The sequence below is a fragment of the Pleurodeles waltl genome, chromosome 3_2 (genome assembly GCF_031143425.1).
Source record: "Pleurodeles waltl isolate 20211129_DDA chromosome 3_2, aPleWal1.hap1.20221129, whole genome shotgun sequence".
In the NCBI taxonomy this organism is placed as follows: Eukaryota; Metazoa; Chordata; class Amphibia; order Caudata; family Salamandridae; genus Pleurodeles; species Pleurodeles waltl.
The window spans coordinates 211,613,565-211,627,178 of NC_090441.1; the positions used below are offsets into that span (position 1 = coordinate 211,613,565).

General features: G+C 50.6%; 1 protein-coding gene across 4 annotated transcripts in view; it reads right to left on the reverse strand.

Annotated features, from left to right (window-relative positions):
- Positions 1-13,614, reverse strand: part of OBSL1 (obscurin like cytoskeletal adaptor 1) — a 368,734-nt gene that overhangs the window by 326,538 nt on the left and 28,582 nt on the right. The window lies entirely within an intron of this gene.

Below are 13,614 nucleotides of genomic sequence, written 5' to 3' on the forward strand. Positions count from 1 at the left end.
CCAAAGCTAACATGACTTCACAGATGTATCATTTATCCAAGAAGCGATTACTAATTGCAATTATCTGCGAATCGCAATTACGTAATCGCTATTTGAATGTATGAAAGTACAAGAGTTTCTTCTAGCGATTCTCAATGGCTCACAAATCGGCCGACCTCATTAATATTCATGAGTTGTGAATGGCTACAATTTGGGTTCAGCAGACCACAATGTCTGTGACTGCTTTTAAATAAAGCAATCTTTTTTTTAATGCAGCCTGTTTTCCTCAAGGGAAAACGGGATGCATTTAAAAAATAAAAATAAAACGTTTTATTTTCATTTTTTAAGAGTAGCGGACCACTGCCTGCTCTTAAAAATGTTTTCACATGCGTTCACAAACGGGAAGGGGTCCCTTATTCCCATTGGAAATGGGTTACCACCTACTTGAAGTAGGTGGTAAAATGCGAATGTTTTGTGACCGCACTTCGGTTACAAAATATTCCTGCATACCGCTGCGATTAGGTATTAGGAAGGGACGCCCTTGACACGCCCCTTCCTAATACCGAATCGGTATCTAGTCACAATTCCAATTTGCAATTCGTAAATTGGAATTCATACATACCAAAATGCATTATTGCAATCCCGTTTGCGATTGCAAAAATGCATGATACATCTGTCCCTTAGACTTTTGTTTTTTTTATCATATGCCACAAGCAAACGTTCCATCCTCCCAGCCAACTATCAGCAGTCAGACGTCGCTGTACATAGTGTTCAGCCATGCACACAAGGGGCTGGAAACAGGCACTACCCTATGGCCAGACGGTGCTGCCAACCCACCACAGGTAGAAAGCCCCTACTTCACACTGCCTTTGGCCTTACACCGCAGGGGTGAGGTGCAGCGATTGGCCCTTGGCCACACCCAGCACACAAGCGTCCACAGGAAGCCAATCCCCTCCACACACAGACTTGGGCCATGCATGTTTTGTGTTCTTAATAACTTTACCGCTGTTTGACCAGTCTGCACAGCATATATAGAGGCATGGCCTAGCTCCTACGGCTGCCAACTCTGGAACTCGGAAACCAGATTCACGTCCCAGTGTTGGCTCAGCCTCCTGTGAAAATGCAAGTTATTTAGAGCCACATGTATGAACGTTTGGAATTGAAATCTCCTAATTGCGCTTCCATGCGAATCACAATTTGGAAATCGCAATTTAAAATGTGCGAAACTTTTGAGTTTCTTTTGTGATTCCTAGTGGGTCGCAAATAGACCTGCCTCATTAATATTAATGAGGTAGGTCGCAACTTGCGACCCATAGGGAATAGCAAAAATCACAGGGATGGTGGCCTGCTGGGGTTTATGTTTGTAATGCACATCCATGAGCAAAGAGTAGGCCACAAACTGTGAGGCCAAGGCTTGGTTTCAACCCCACAAGGTCATCTCACCTGGTGGTCATCAGACTTGTAAAAGGGCAGCTTCGTGTAAAGGTGATTTCTCACCAGCAGTTATGATGATGATAAACAATAATGGGGACAGTGCAGATCCCTGGGGACACCACGTGACAGAGGTGGAGACTGTGGAAGAGCTAGGGGTGTGAGAAAGGGGATAAGTCAGACACAACAGATGCCCCAGCCTAGGGGGGCGAAGGGTGCCATACGGGCCTTGTCAAAGGTTGGTGGCATCTCACAACGTCATCATGCCAACAACACAGCATCCATCCCTTGTCTTATGTCATCACCCAAGGTAAGGAGGACTGACACGGACCACTCTAGGTCACAACCTGGCTTGGGTGGAATCTTGCAGTGAGCGCGTCCCTACAACCAATGGTACTTGCATCACAAGACGTTTCTCCAAGAGCTTCTCCAGCATGGTAAGTTGGAGGATGAGCAGAAATTAGAAATATCTCCAGGATTTTGAGAATGAGGTATAACCAGCATTAGTATCAAAAGTCGCTTTTTCAGAGAGTCTGGGGCAGAACTGGTGCCTAAGGAGGTCTGAAAGTCTCTCATAGATGAGTTTGATCCTAACATACAGGTATCAAGGTTGGTTAAGTACCTCTGGTGGAAGTGGAGAGTGGGTATAAGGTGGGGCCCAAACATTGACTTCAGGAAATCAAGTTTTATAAAAATATTATGGGTAATGCAGACTCTGCAGGGCCTTGATGAAGGAGAATGAAATGTTCTACATGGACTGAAGCTGGACACAGACCCTGTGACCCCAGACCAAGGAGAGTGAGGAGTGGTCTGTGGACAACAGGATGAGGTGGATCCTGTGACCCCAGGCCAAGGAGAGTGAAGAGTGGACTGTGGACTACAGGATGAGGTGGATCCTGTGACCCCAGGCCAAGGAGAGTGAAGAGTGGTCTGTGGACAACAGGATGAGGTGGATCCTGTGACCCCAGGCCAAGGAGAGTGAAGAGTGGACTGTGGACTACAGGATGAGGTGGATCCTGTGACCCCAGGCCAAGGAGAGTGAAGAGTGGACTGGGGACTACAGTATGAGGCTGATCCTGTGACCCCAGACCAAGGAGAGTGAAGAGTGGTCTGTGGACTACAGGATGAGCCGGACCCTGTGACCCCAGACCAAGGAGAGTGAAGAGTAGTCTGCGGAGTACAGGATGAGGCGGACCCTGTGACCCCAGACCAAGGAGAGTGAAGAGTGGTCTGCGGAGTACAGGATGAGGCGGATCCTGTGACCCCAGACCAAGGAGAGTGAAGCGTGGTCTGTGGACTACAGGATGAGGCGGACCCTGTGACCCCAGACCAAGGAGAGTGAAGAGTGGTCTGTGGACTACAGGATGAGGGAGGTGGACCCTGTGACCCCAGGCCAAGGAGAGTGAAGAGTGGTCTGTGGACTACAGGATGAGGCTGATCCTGTGACCCCAAACCAAGGAGAGTGAAGAGTGCTCTGTGGACTACAGGATGAGGCTGATCCTGTGACCCCAGACCAAGGAGAGTGAAGAGTGGTCTGAGGACTACAGGATGAGGCGGACCCTGTGACCCCAGACCAAGGAGAGTGAAGAGTGGTCTGCGGAGTACAGGATGAGGCAGACCCTGTGACCCCAGGCCAAGGAGAGTGAAGAGTGGTCTGTGGACAACAGGATGAGGCGGATCCTGTGACCCCAGGCCAAGGAGAGTGAAGAGTGGACTGTGGACTACAGGATGAGGTGGATCCTGTGACCCCAGGCCAAGGAGAGTGAAGAGTGGACTGGGGACTACAGGATGAGGCTGATCCTGTGACCCCAGACCAAGGAGAGTGAAGAGTGGTCTGTGGACTACAGGATGAGGCGGACCCTGTGACCCCAGACCAAGGGACAGTGAAGCGTGGTCTGAGGACTACAGGATGAGGCGGACCCTGTGACCCCAGACCAAGGAGAGTAAAGAGTGGTCTGTGGACTACAGGATGAGGCGGACCCTGTGACCCCAGACCAAGGAGAGTGAAGAGTGGTCTGTGGACTACAGGATGAGCGGACCCTGTGACCCTAGACCAAGGAGAGTGAAGAGTGGTCTGTGGACTACAGGATGAGGGAGGTGGACCCTGTGACCCCAGGCCAAGGAGAGTGAAGAGTGGTCTGTGGACTACAGGATGAGGCAGACCCTGTGACCCCAGACCAAGGAGAGTGAAGAGTGGTCTGTGGACTACAGGATGAGGCGGATCCTGTGACCCCACACCAAGGAGAGTAAAGAGTGGTCTGTGGACAACAGGATGAGGCAGACCCTGTGACCCCAGGCCAAGGAGAGTGAAGAGTGGTCTGTACACTACAGGATGAGGCGGACCCTGTGACCCCAGACCAAGGAGAGTGAAGAGTGGTCTGTACACTACAGGATGAGGCTGATCTTGTGACCCCAGACCAAGGGACAGTAAAATGCCTAGAGTGGACGGAAGGGTGAGACGGTCCCTCCCACCTCACACCAAGGCAGGGTGAAGTGTGGTGTTACACAAGCTCGCGAGACCCTGCTGGTGTCTTCTGATGTCATCTTTGGGGTTTTATTTAGTTCTTCTGAGAGTCTGTGGGGTCATTGTAGACTCCGTTACACCTTCCATGGTTCAGCATCTTACCAGGACCCCACAGAGCTGTGACCTTCAGTGCTTGATCTAGGAAGGGGACTGACCTTGGCTGGTTGGAGTGTGGGGTCCGGATGCAGAGAAGAAGAGTCACTATACGTATACCGACACTTTAGTAGTAAGCATGGAAGTAATGAATAGTACTAGTCCCATACTACAAAATGCTATTCACTGACCTGCATGCAGGAGTCTCCGCCTCTCCTGTTGTTACTATGGAGACATGTTGTAAGGCTGAATGTAGGACGGACCACGGGGAGCGGCCGGACACTGGGGAGTACCTATTACTAAACAAGGGATTCAGGGCGGAGTGAGGAGGTGATGGAAGGGGAGAAGGGAGGGTCTCGGGAGGGGCATGCACCCACCCAGACTTCACACTAAAGTTATTACAGCCACAAAGACCTACAACGGTAGTAAGTGCAGTCCGGCTCAGACCTGGAGTAAATCCAACATACACACCGCAGCGCCGTCCGACAGAACATAGTGGTGGCAGGGACTTAAAGTAACTTCCCACAGGAAATCATATTGAAATAACTTTATTTTGCTTTCTTAAAAATACGTGTATATTTAGTTTAATTTTAAAAATTAAATATAAATTATAAAACAATATGATTTTATTTTTAAGGTGTCTCAATCATCTTTTTTTATTGAAAAATAAATGTAGACTTCATTTAAAAATAACTAATTAATTGCAATCAATTCTATAGATAACCTTTGGTTGCTTTTAATTACAATAATAAACATTACTTTTGGTGGATTTTTTCACAGAGGTCAGTGAATGATTTTGCTAGCATGTAACCTCTTTACAATACTTATTTTTATTGAATGCCCAGAGGAGCAGCTTTACTTTTCAATTCTTCTTAAAATACGGAAACATTGCCTCTGTTGTGCCCTCTTGTCGGAGCACTGGGGCAGAGTGCAGGAATGTGCCACTGTGCCAGGGAGTGCCAGGCTGGCCTCAAGTCCGGTCTGAAACAGGTCAGGAGTGAAAGGTACTGAGGGCAGGAGGACCAGAGGGACACCAGGAGCCTCTCGTGAAGAGTGCCACCCCACAACACCCACTTCAATGGCACTCAGTGCTCAAACTCATAAATAGAGGGGTCCTGCTGCCGCACACAACAAGCATGATACAGGCACGTGCACCGGCCATGCACACAGGTTCCTGGGTTTCAAGCAATAGTGGGGTTTTACATTTGCGAGCCCTGCAGGCCACACTTAGTAAAAAGGTCTGTTCGGAACAGGGTAACCGCCACCCCCACCCTATGGGGTCCACCCACGAGAGGGGCAGTCCCCTGTCTCCAAGGAGGCATGCTTGGGGCGCCCTCCACGTCACAGGCCAGGCCCTCGCACAGGCAGGGACAGGCCTCTGTGGTCATGCTTAGATTACCATGACGCTATGACCAAAATAAACCTTAGGATACCAGATACACTTGCAGTCGAGCACTGAGGGCGGGGTATTAATCCCATATACCATGCAGAGGACATTCCCTTCCCATCAGCGGGAGAATGTGCATGTGTTATCTAGAATGTGCCATTGACCCTGGCATACTGGGGGTAATTGTTGACTTAATGGGCACTCGTGGAAACAATTTTTATTAGCATAGGGAATATCCATGACAAAGTGCAGGCCTGTGTTACTATAGATAATACTCGGTACATGGGACACCTACTGTAAAATGCTAACTCTGGCATTCTGGGGTTTATTTCTTGTCGAAACTGGCACCCCGGATAAAAGGCTGGCACAGTCATAGTGGAGGTAATTCTTGGCATATGGGTCACCCATGGCAAATGCTGGTACTGGCATGCTGAAAAATAATTCTTGCCAAAACAAGAACAAAAATGTGGGTCTGGGAGTCAAAACCATGACAAAATGCTGTCCACGATATACTAGAGTAACTCTAGACATAGGGTAATCCATGGTATATGGATAGCTTCAGATGCACAATTACGACACTGGCATAGCGTAGGAAATTCTAGACAGCGGGGGCACGAAGGCAAGAAATACTATGGACGTGGTGGGAAAAGCACTATGAAATTGTCACGTCCTAGTGTTTTTTTGTTCATTGCGGGCGGGAGACAGCATGAAGGAGGGATGTGGGTGCTGGAAGGCAACATGGCAAAAACAGTGAGTTGGGGCAAAGGGGCAAACAAAGGGTGAGCAGGCACATGGAGAAAGGATGGTGTGAGGGAAGTCTGTGGGCAAGCAACAGCACAGACAACAATGGACAGGGGGTGGGGTCGGGGGAAGCAACAACAAATAAACAATGGACAGAGGCGTGAGCGAGCAACAACAGATAAGCAATGGACAGCGGGTGAGGGCAAGCAACAACTCAGACGGCAATGGACAGGAGGTGAGGGCAAGCAACAACACAGACGACAATGGACAGGAGGTGAGGGCAAGCAACAACACAGACGACAATGGACAGGAGGTGAGGGCAAGCAACAACACAGACGACAACGGACAGGGGTGGGGGCGAGCAACAACACAGACGACAATGGACAGGAGGTGAGGGCAAGCAACAACACAGACGACAACGGACAGGGGTGGGGGCGAGCAACAACACAGACGACAATGGACAGGAGGTGAGGGCAAGCAACAACACAGACGACAACGGACAGGGGTGGGGGCGAGCAACAACACAGACGACAATGGACAGAAGGTGAGGGCAAGCAACAACACAGACGACAATGGACAGGAGGTGAGGGCAAGCAACAACACAGACGACAACGGACAGGGGTGGGGGCAAGCAACAACACAGACGACAATGGACAGGAGGTGAGGGCAAGCAACAACACAGACGACAACGGACAGGGGTGGGGGCGAGCAACAACACAGACGACAATGGACAGGAGGTGAGGGCAAGCAACAACACAGACGACAACGGACAGGGGTGAGGGCAAGCAACAACAAATAAACAATGGACAAGGGGTGAGGGCAAGCAACAACACAGACAACAATGGACAGGGGGTGGGGCAAGCAACAACACAGACGACAACGGACAGGGGTGGGGGCGAGCAACAACAAATAAACAATGGACAGGGGGTGGGGGCAAGTAACAACAAATAAGCAATGGACGGAGGTGAGGGCAAGCAACAACACAGACAACAATGGACAGGGGGTGGGGCAAGCAACAACACAGACGACAACGGACAGGGGTGGGGGCGAGCAACAACAAATAAACAATGGACAGGGGGTGGGGGCAAGTAACAACAAATAAGCAATGGACGGAGGTGAGGGCAAGCAACAACACAGACAACAATGGACAGGGGGTGGGGCAAGCAACAACACAGACGACAATGGACAGGGGGTGGGACAAGCAACAACACAGATGACAATGGACGGGGTGGAGGCAAGCAACAACAAATAAACAATGGACAGGGGTTGGGGGCAAGTAACAACAAATAAGCAATGGACGGGGGTGAGGGCAAGCAACAACAAATAAGCAATGGACGGGGGGTGAGGGCAAGCAACAACAAATAAGCAATGGACGGGTGGGGGTAAGCAATAACAAATAAGCAATGGACGGAGGTGAGGGCAAGCAACAACACAGACAACAATGGACAGGGGGTGGGGCAAGCAACAACGCAGACAACAATGGACAGGTGGTGGGGTCGGGGAAGCAAAAACAAATAAACAATGGGCGGGGGTGAGGGCGAGCAACCACAAATAAGCAATGGATAGGGGGTGAGCGCAAGCAACAACACAAACAACAGAGGACAGGGTGGGGGCAAGCGACAACAAATAAACAATGACCAGGGGTGGGGGCAAGCAACAACAAATAAGCAATGGACAGGGGGTGAGTGCAAGCAACAAAAAAGACAACAGTGCACAGGGGGTGGCAGCAAGCAACAACAAACAAAAAATGGACAGGAGTGGGGGACAAGCAACAACAAATGAACAATGGATAGGGATGGGGCAAGCAACAACAAATAAGCAATGGACGGGGGTGAGGGCAAGCAACGACACAGACAACAATGGGACGGGGTGGGGGCAAGCAACAACACAGACAACAATGGACGGGGTGGAGGCAAGCAACAACACAGACGACAATGGATGGGGTGGGGGCAAGCAACTACATGAGCACCAACACCAACAAAAGCAGAGACAACAAAGAAAGAGGGGACAGTGGGTAGTTGGATGGGGTAAGAAACACGGACTACTGATGGAGGAACACTGAGGGGGAGTACACAAGGGGCCACCTGAAAAGAACACAATCGTGTAGGCTAAAACACAAAGAAAAACATAGCGGCAAAAGAAATGAGCAGTGGAAGGACACGGATAATGTGTTCATTCTACAGGGGTGGGACAAACACACACAGAGGAAAGAAGCCTATGCCAGCTAACCACTAAAAAGCAAGCAAATGAGAGTGACGATGAAGCCAACCAATGGTAAGCAATGGGCGGGCTCTAAACCCACTGATACAAAAACAAAAGGTCTTGCTCCTGAAATCAGTGCCCTCCCTTGGCTCACACTTTTGTAGGTGCTGTATGCTAAGGGAAAAACTTCAGGGAGGTACACGCGTGGATGAAGCCTGTTTGTAACCATGCCACGGATACCCATGCACAACATCAGAGGCTGGCATGTTTATATAGGCAGGGTACAGGCAACCGTAATGTCTTCGTTCATGTATTCAACATTTTCATGAAGGTGCTGTCCTAAGAGCAGATTAGACTATTACACATGAGCTTACAGCTAGAATAGTCTTAGTGATCACATACAGATGTGGGCACGCACACACAGACACTGACACATGCTCATACACATGCACACATACTGACACACAAGCATGCACACATACATACACACAGAAATGCACACAGACAAATACATGCCTCCTTCCAGAACTTCACGTGTCATCATGTCAACGCCCATGCTTCCCGCAGAACTTCATGTATCATCATATTAACAGCCTTGCCTTCCCCAGAACTTCACATGTCATCATGTTAACAGCCATGCGATCCCCAGAACTTCATGTGTCATCATGTTAACAGCCATGCCTTCCCCAGAACTTCACGTGTTATCATGTCAACAGCCATGCCATCCCCAGAACTTCATGTGTCATGTTAACAGCCATGCATTCCCCAAAATTTCACATGTCATCATGTTAACAGCTATGCCTTCCCCAGAACTTCACGTGTCATCATGTCAACAGCTATGCCTTCCCCAGAACTTCACATGTCATCATGTCAACAGCCATGCCTTCCCCAGAACTTCAGCAGCCATGCCTGAAACTGTCACATGCAGCATCCTATCGACAGCCATGCCTACTCAGGAGTCTCACGCTCAGAACATACTCCTAATACTCCAGCTTGCGAGCAGATCACCCCACTCAACGTCATGAGACCCGGTACCCACACCCCTCCCTCCGCCTATGTATCCTCTGACACATCTTCTCTTTCGTCTCTGCTGCCCCAGTGACAACATCTCCTTTTGCAGTCGCACCTGACGGCGCCCAACCCTTGGTGTCTCTCCTTTCCATCCATAAGAAACTGCAAACGACCACTCGCCTCACTGTCACTCCCCACACGCAGCACTGCACTGCCATATGTATCGACAGAACTCACCTGCTCTCCAGAAGCCACAGCATCCTGATGAAATATCACATCCCTGCTTGCTGCCCCCTCTCCCACTGCCCTCGGATGACACTTGTGTCTGTTTCTGTTTAATAGTGCAGTGTGTTGTGACTCAGAGATGCTATGGGAGTGTGAGTAACTTTACATAACTTGTATGGACCTTCAGGAATAATTGCAATATTATGGCTCAAGAGCAAACATACAATGACTACAGTTCTTTGAAGAACAGAACCATACTCTGAACCTAAATTGACCCTCCTTGTGACCATGGAGGAGGCTGGTGGCGGGAAGGGAGAACAAGCCTGGGTAGCCATGGGGCACTCTTGCCAAGAGAGGAATTACACTGTAATTGAAAGCCTTGACTGATCCACTGAGGAAGGGCGGTTGAGGGGCTTGGATGAGTGCGGTACCTAGAGGCACCAATCCTTAAAACTAGAGATTGTCCAAGTAAAGAGGAGAACATCGGAGAACCTGGTGGAAACATTTCCAGGTCTGTCCTGGATAGAGATGTTGAGTGTTACACAGACAGCTCCCAATGAGAAAGAAATTATAGATTTATACAAACCCCATTACTCAATCGGCATCTGTAGAAAGATGCGGGGTCAATAACCGATGTGAGAGGTGCAGCATTTCTGGGTAAAGTGTCTGCGAAAGACACACTAAGCAATAACAGTAAAGTGCTACTGCTCACATGTAGTCTGATCCTACCCCTCATATGCAGCCTAATCATACCTCTTACATACTTCCTGATACTTCCCCTCATATGCAATATAATCCCACCTCTCACAGACCGCCTGATCCTACCCCTCATATGTCTTCTAATCCTACCTCTTACATACCATCTGATCCTACCCCTCATATGAAGCCTAATCATACCTCTTACACACCACCTGATCCTACCCCTCATATGCAATCTAATCCCACCTCTCACAGATCGCCTGATCCTACCACTCATACGCCGTCTAATCATACCTCTTACATACCGCCTGATCCTACCCACTCATATGCAATCTAATCCCACCTCTGACAGACCGCCTGATCCTACCTCCTCATATGCAGTCTAATCCCACCTCTTACATACCACCTGATCCTAACCCTCATATGCAGTCTAATCCCACCTCTTACATACCGCCTGATCCTACCCCCTCATATGCAGTCTAATCATACCTCTTACATACCACTTGATCCTCCCCTCATATGCAGTCTAATCATACCTCTTACATACCGCCTGATCCTACCCCCTCATATGCAGTCTAATCATACCTCTTACATACCACTTGATCCTCCCCTCATATGCAGTCTAATCCCACCTCTTACATACCGCCTGATCCTACCCCCTCATATGCAGTCTAATCCCACCTCTTACATACCACTTGATCCTCCCCTCATATGCAGTCTAATCCCACCTCTTGCATACCGCCTGATCCTACCCCTCATATGCAGTCTAATCATACCTCTTACATACCACATGATCCTACCCCTCATATGCAATCTAATCCCACCTCTCACAGACCACCTGATCCAACCCCCTCATACACCGTCTAATCCTACCTCTTACATACCACCTGATCCTACCCCTCATATGCAGCCTAATCCCACCTCTTACAGACCGCCTGATACCACCTCTCACATGTTGCCTGATCCACACTGCAGCTTTTTGCTACCTCTCATGCGCAGTCTGATCCTACCTCTCACATGCAGCATTACCCTCTCACGCGCAGTCTGATCATACCTCTCACGTGCAGCATTACCCTCTCACGTGCAACATTACCCTCTCACCCGCAGCATTAACCTCTCACCTGCAGCATTATCCTCTCACATGCAGGATTAACCTCTCACCTGCAGCGTTAGCCTCTCACATACAGCATTACTCTCTGATGTGCAGCATTATCCTCTCAGGTGAAGCATTACCCTCTCACCTGCAGCATTAACCTCTCATGTGCATTATCCTCTCATGCGCAGCATTACCCTCTCATCTGCAGTCCGATTCTACCTCTCACGTGCAGTACTACCCTCTCACCTGCAGTCCATCCCTACCTCTCACGCACAGCATTACCCCCTCACCTGCAGTCCGGCCCTACCTCTCTTGTGCAGCATTACCCTCTCACCTGCAGTCCGATCCTACCTCACACATGCAGCATTATCCTCTCACATGCAGCATTACCCCCTCACCTGCAGTCCGGCCCTACCTCTCACGCACAGCATTACCCCCTCACCTGCTGTCCACCCTACCTCTCTTGTGCAGCATTACCCCCTCACCTGCATTCTGGTCCTACCTCTCATGTGCAGCATTACGCCCTCACCTGCAGTCTGGTCCTACCTCTCACGTGCAGCATTACCCCCTCACCTGCAGTGCGTCCTCACGCACAGCATTACCCCCTCACCTGCAGTCGTCCCTACCTCTCTTGTGCAGCATTACCCCCTAACCTGCAGTCTGGTCCTACCTGTCACGTGCAGCATTACCCTCTCACGTGCAGCATTACCCCCTCACCTGTAGTCCGTCCCTACCTCTCATGCGCAGCATTACCCCCTCACCTACAGTCCGGTCCTACATTTCATGAGCAGCATTATCCTCTCATGCGCAGCATTACCCCCTCACCTGCAGTCCAGTCCTATCTCTCATGCACAGTATTACCCCCTCACCTGCAGTCCGGTCCTACCTCTCACGTGCAGCATTACCCCCTCACCTGCTGTCCGGCCCTACCTCTCAAGTGCAGCATTACCCTCTCACCTGCAGTCCGATCCTAACTCTCACACACAGCATTACCCCCTCACCTGCAGTCTGGCTCTACCTCTCATGTGCAGGATTACCCTCTCACCTGCAGTCCGATCCTACGTCACACGTCTAGCATTACCCCCTCACCTGCAGCACGGTCCTACCTCTCACGTGCAGCATTACCCTCTCACCTGCAGTCCGGCCCTATCTCTCACATGCAGCATTACTTTCTCACCTGCAGTCCGATCCTAGCTCTCACGTGCAGCATTACCCCCTCACCTGCAGTCCGTTCCTACATTTCATGTGGAGCATTACCCTCTCACGTGCAGCATTACCCCCTCACCTGCCCTACATTTCATGAGGAGCATTACCTTCTCATGTGCGGCATTACCTCCTCACCTGTAGTCCTACCGTACCTCTCATGCGCAGCATTACCCCCTCACCTGCAGTACGATCCTACCTCTCACGTGCAGCATTACCCCCTCACCTGCACACCGGCACTACCTCTCACGTCCAGCATTACCCTCTCATGTACAGCATTACCCTCTCACCTGCAGTCCGATCCTACCTCTCATGCGCAGCATTACATCCTCACCTGCAGTCCAGTTCTATCTCTCACGTCCACCATTACCCTCTCACGTGCAATATTACCCTCTCACCTGCAGCATTAACCTCTCACCTGCAGCATTACCCTCTGATGTGCAGAATTATTCCCTTGTGTGCAGCATTACCCTCTCACCTGCATGATTAACCTCTCACCTGCAGCATTACCCCCTAAGCTGCAGTCCTACCCTGCCTCTCAAACGCAGCATTACTCTCTCACGTGCAATATTTCCCTCTCACCTGCAACATTAACCTCTCAGCTGCGGCATTACCCACTAACGCGTGGCATCACCCCCTCACCTCTAGTCCAGCCCTACATCTCACGTGCAGCATTGCCCTCCCACGCGCAGCATTACCCTCTCATGCGCATTGCCCTCACGCGCAGCATCACCCCCTCACGCGCAGCATCACCCCCTCACGCACGGCCTCACGCGCAGCATTACCCTCTCACGCGCAGCATCACCTCCCACGCGCAGCCTCACGCGCACCCTCACCCCCGCAGCCTCACGTGCACCCTCACCACCCACGCGCAGCCTCGCGCGCGGGCTCACGTCCTCACGCGCAGCAACACCCCCTCACGCGCAGCATCACCCCCTCACGCGTGGCCTCATGCGCAGCATTACCCTCTCACGCGCACCCTCACCTCCCACGCGCAGCCTCACGCGCACCCCTCACGCGCAG